This window comes from Python bivittatus, unplaced genomic scaffold (assembly GCF_059951505.1).
Source record: "Python bivittatus isolate LINGU-HERP-01145 unplaced genomic scaffold, Pbiv_v1 ctg000330_np1212, whole genome shotgun sequence".
Taxonomy (NCBI): domain Eukaryota; kingdom Metazoa; phylum Chordata; class Lepidosauria; order Squamata; family Pythonidae; genus Python; species Python bivittatus.
The window spans coordinates 20,622,930-20,628,929 of record NW_028277058.1 but is presented as its reverse complement, the minus strand read 5'-3'; positions in this window follow the sequence as shown (position 1 = coordinate 20,628,929).

Below are 6,000 nucleotides of genomic sequence, written 5' to 3'. Positions count from 1 at the left end.
GATTTGATGAGATGGCTGTATTGTTTTCAACATCAGTTCTTTCCGCTATCTTGTTATTAATGTCTTGTTATTAATAATATTGTTACAATAATTGTAGTTTTTAACATTTAGTATTTTATTATGGTTTTTACTGTAAGCTGCCTGGAGTCACTTTACTGTGAGATAGATGGCTGTATAAATGTAATAAATCTCTCTCTCTCTCTCTCTCTCTCTCTCTTTTGCGGGGAGTCATCTGCTATGTTCCTGTTGATTAGTGAATGCTACATAGTTATGTTGGATAGGTGAGGATGTCTCTAGACCTTTGCTCCCAAACTCTGAAATCTTCCTCACTGTCAAGGGTGACCTTTGCAAAAGGTGATGCAGAATAGGGTGCCTAGGAAGGGAAAAGGGAACGTATAGAGCAGGGATGAGAAATTCTAGTCTATGAGCCAGATTCAATCCAACAGGTAATCCTGTCTAGCCTTCTTTCCTCAAAGTCATTTTCCTCCCCTAAATACTACCTCCCAAAGTGAGGAAAAGACAGGGTCTTTATTCCATCACCAGATTGTTGTCCTATCTATACATGGATAAAGGGGTTGCCATTCGCCCATGTCTCTATGCTCAAACAGTCAAGAAATAATCTGATGATTGGGGGGAATTATCTTCCTTTGTAGGCAGATTGTGTCATGTCTCTGTGTGTGTGCAGAGAAAGAAATTGTCCTTTTTGCTACTTGTGGAATGATACAGTAATCTGGCTATGAATAACAAAACTATTTCATTTCCTTAATGGACACATCACTGTTTGCTAAGTCCTTTCCCCATGTACAACTATCCACGGAAGGGAAGGGAAGGGAAAAAAAAAAACAGATCCGCACCTCTATGACTGTTCTTGTGGGAAAAGTACTTTGGGAATAGGGAAGCTTCAGGAGGGATCCACATCCAGCCAGTCCTTCCAGAGGACAATTCAGCCCTCCTGGAATTCTCCATGCTTATTACCTACTGACCCCTGAAAGGCATTGCCTGTTAGGAATCAAACAGTATAAGGGTTCTGTAACATGGCTGGAAAATTCTATAGTTGCCATAAACTGACCAGTACACTCTTTGTGTTGGTAAGAGGAGGACCTCAACTGTACATAGTTTTGTGAGTTGTGTTAGAGTATCTATGAATACTGTGGGAGTAGATTTTGATGTTGCTACATTTCTGGTCTTTTTACTGGCATATTGTAATTTATTTCAGCAGGTCTTTGAGGGATAGATGATTTGAGAGGGATTCTGGCTGTGCCAGAATATATAACCATTGGGGTTATAATTCTTCAGCGTAGGTATATTTTATATGTACAGTAATTGTTTATTGGCAGTAATTTTGTTGTTTTAATATTGTTTACACATGGTAGGATAGCAAGCCACTCAGAGTTGGCTGACAATTATATTTAAGCCTACTAAAATACATAAAATACCAAAGGTAGTAACAATTTATAAAACCTAGCAATAGAATGGCTCTTCCTCAAATTTCCCCATTAGCTCTTGACTCCTATTTATTTTATTTATGTATTTATTACTTGGATGTCTGCAGCCACCCACTCATACAAGGCTTATTTGTCTTGCAAGAGCAGAGATTCTGCTTCATGTATATAGATCTCTTTAGATAAAGAAATTATCTACTGAGCAATCCTATCCTTGTTTAACCTCTGACTATATCTTGCTGAATTAAATAGAGATTAATTCAGGTAAATGTACATGCAGTCTAATGTTATTAATTTCATACATTAGTAATGTTGACATTGCTGGCTATCACCCTGGCATTTCTAAAAGCCTTGGGGAAAATATGAACAATGGTAACTTTATAATACTTCAGGGTTCTCAGTTAATTTGAATTCTTATAATGGTCAGTTTGTATGAATCTACAGATCTTTAATGAGATCAACTGATAACTCTTTGGAACAGAAATATAAATTGGATTTATTTTTTTGTGGACTATATTATTATTTAGAGAATTATTAACAGCAGCACATTTAGGATGCACATTTAATAATTTCAGCTGTTTGGGTATATGTATGTATATGGCATGTTTTCATCTTACTCATGTTTCACAAAATACTTTTTGCTACTTATTATTTGGTTGACATCTACATATTGCACCTTTATTTTCTACTACAATCAATCCTGGCCTACAAAGAACAAGCATTAATCCTGCATATCCTAGACAGTAAGTTTTCAAAAACTGAAATGAAAATGTTGTTAGTTTTTGTCACCTCTCATGAAGGTGATCTAGAGCTGAAATGATAGTGGGCTGAGAGCAGTGGATGACTTTAAGTGAGGGCATGACTAACAAAATATATACAGTGATACCTCGGGATATGAACGCCTCTGCTTGCGAATTTTTCGGGTTACGACCAGCTCTGGCCCCAAAATTTTACCTCGGTTTGCGAACTCCACCTCGGGGTACGAGCCATTTTCCGCCCGTGCCACGTGGTCCGCGGCCATTTTCTGCCCGTGCCACGTGGTCTGCGGCCATTTTTCCGCCTGTGCCACGTGGTCCGCGGCTGTTTTTCCGGCCCTGCTGCGTGGTCCGCGGCCGTTTTCGCGCCGCGCCGGGCTGTTTTCGCGCCGCGCCGCGCCGGGCCGTTTTCGCGCCGCACCGCGCCGCGCCCGGCCGCTTTCCGTGTGGTCCGTGGACGCCAGAACGGATTAACGGTAATTACATTGAACCTTATGGGAAATTGCCTCGGGTTGCGACCAAATTCGGGCGGAGGGCGGAACGGATTAACCGGATTTACATTGAACCCTATGGGGACATTTGCCTCGGGGTGCGACCAAATTCAGAGGGCGGAATGGATTAACCGGATTTACATTGAACCCTATGGGGAAATTTCCTTCGGGTTACGACCAACTCGGGATACGCCCAGAGTCACGGAACGGATTAAGTTCGTATCCCGAGGTACCACTGTATTAAGATAACATTCAGTTTAATTTCCTGCCCCAAACCTCTTCATTAGATTAATGGACCTTTAGTGGGTTCTTAAGGAACAATGATTAAATGAGATAACTGATGACTAGCTGATGTCTTGGAAGGAGGGACTTAGCTATGAACAGGAAGTTGTTATAATTTTCCATACTGAACCTAGTAAAGGGTTCAGGAACAAGTGTTGGTTCAGCACTTTTATTTATTCACTGCATTTATATCCAAGCCTTCATAGAATAAGTGTATGTAAGGATTTGAAGGGACCTTGGAAATTACATAGTCCAGCACTCTGCCCAGGAATTCAGCACTACAACATCCATGACAGATGGCCATCCAGCCTGTTTCAATACATCCAGCCAAAAAAAAAAAAAAGTTCACCACCACCCAAGGCTCTGTATTCCATTACTGAACAGCTCTGAAAATTAGAAAAAAAAAAAATCCTGATATCCACCTGAAATCTTCATCCTTGAAATTTAAATCCTGTCATCTGGAACAACTTTGAACAAATCTGTCCTTATCATTTATGTGACTGTTTTTCAGGTACTTGAAGATAACTATTTTCTATGCCTGCAGTCTTCTCTTTTCTGGGAATTTTCCTTCCCATGTAGGCCTTTAATTGCACTGGATGATCTTAAGCATTATTTTGATAGATGTGAAACTAAGGACATTGTACAATAGTTTGCATGCTCTGTCAAGTTCACTTTCTTTGGTATTGGCATGCAGACTGTCCTCTTCCAATTTGTTGCCCACTTTGTCATTCTCCAGATTTGCTGGCATAGTTTGGTTAGAACCTTTACTGATTCTTCTTTTGTTGCTTACCATATTTCTGTAGATATTCAATCAGTTCCTGTAGCCTTCTGTTGTTGTTGTTGTTTAGTCGTTAAGTCGTGTCCGACTCTTCGTGACCCCATGAACCATATTGCGCCAGGCCTTCCTGTCCTTCACTGCCTCCCTGAGTTTGCTCAGTTTCATGCTCATTGCTTCAGTGATGCTATCTAACCATCTCATCCTCTGCCGTCCTCTTCTCCTTTTGCCTTCAATCTTTCCCAGCATCAGGGTCTTCTCCAAAGAGATCTCTCTTCGCATTAGGTGACCAAAATATCTGAGCTTGAGCTTCATTATCGATCCTTCCAATGAGCAATCAGGGTTGATTTCCTTTAAGATTGACTGGTTTGACCTCCTAGCAGTCCAGGGGACTCTCAAGAGTCTTCTCCAGCACCACAGTTCAAAGGCATCAATTCTTCGGCGCTCGGCCTTTTTTATGGTCCAGCTCTCACAGCCATACATTACTACTGGAAAAACCATAGCTTTGACTATGCGGATCTTTGTCGGCAAGGTGACGTCTCTGCTTTTTAATATGCTATCTAGGCTTGCCATAGCTTTCCTCCCAAGGAGCAAGCGTCTTTTAATTTCATGGCTGCAGTCTCCGTCTGCGGTGATCTTGGAGCCCAAATAAATGAAGTCTGTTACTGCTTCCATTTCTACCCCTTCTATTTGACAGGAATTGATGGGTCCAGATGCCATGATCTTAGTTTTTTTAATGTTGAGTTTCAAGCCAGCTTTTGCACTCTCCTCTTTCACCCTCATCAAGAGGCTCTTTAGTTCTTCTTCACTTTCTGCCATTAGGGTGGTATCGTCCGCATATCTGAGGTTGTTGTGTACTCCTATTTTTTAATCAGTTACTATCTATCCATTGGTGTCCTTTAGCATACCAGTTTGAAGTTGGAACCTCCTTTTGAGTTCTGAGATCTTATGGAAAACATTCCCTGTTTTTCCATATCTGTTTCTATCTTTGATGTCTTTACAGAAAGCATTGTAATCCTGCTTCTTGTCTCTTCCAGCATCTCTCTGTTGTTAAGTTCCTTCCTGAGATTTTTGTCTCTCTTGGCTTTGGTTTCTCTTCTCTTCTTGACAATTTCCACCATCTGTTGTGACATCCAGTTTACTTTCTTCTGTTTCTTGGTCTCTGGCAGTCTCTTTTCACATTCATCCTTAACAGCTTGTTTGATTTCATTCCATAGTTCCTCTGGTTTCCTATCAGTGAGGTTCAGGACTTCAAAGTGATTCCTGAGGATTCTCCTTGAAAATGGTGGATACACAGAAGATCATATTGTGGAAACTGGTTGGCTTTGTTCTTCTGCTTTAGCTTAACTTCGAACTTGCACATAAGCCTTTGTGATTTGTTCTACACTGACTTCCTGGCCATGCCTTTGCTGTTATAATTGAACTCTTCTACCTCCTTGTACCAATAATGTCAGTCTGGTTTCTGAATACTCCAAACTGGTGATATCCATGTATATAAATGTCGATTTGGTTCTCTGAAGACAGTGTTAGTAATGAGTCGTTCTCCTGCCTCATTTCTGTTTCCTAGACTGTATAATCCAATTACATTTTCCTCTTCCCCTTACTCTTTCCAACTTTAGCATTCTAATTTCCAACCACAAGCAGCACATCTTGCTTGCAGTTTCTGTCAATTTCAGATTGAACTTGATCATAAAACTGCTCAACCTCACCTTCTTCTGCAACAGTGGTTGGAGCATAAACTTGGATAATTGTTATATCAAAGGGCTATCCGTGAAGTCTAATTGATATTATTTGGTCATTGGTTGCATTATACCCAAGTACTATCTTTGTTATATCCTTTTTGAGTATGAAACCAGTATCTTTTCTTCTTCGTTTTTGTCTTGTGTGTGTGTCCCCTGATTAGTAAACACTATGATCTTCTGACTGAAAGTATCCCGTTTCAGTCCATTTCAATTCACTACAATATCAATATGGAGTTGATTCGTTTCATCTTTCACTGTGTTAAATGTTCCCTTGTGCATGTTTCTTGGATTCTATGTTCCCATTGTAATTCTGTCTTTGCAGCTTCAGATTTTTTTTCCTGCGTGGTAACTTCAACAAATAGATGTCTGAAGGGCTTTATTCTAATTGTGCCATAAACACCATCAGTACTCTGAAAGATCCTCAGCAATTCCTCAGCAGCACCTTGACTGCCCCTGACCTAAGGAACCCAACATCCAGCACTATATAGTAAATCACTTTATTTTGTCTGTCCA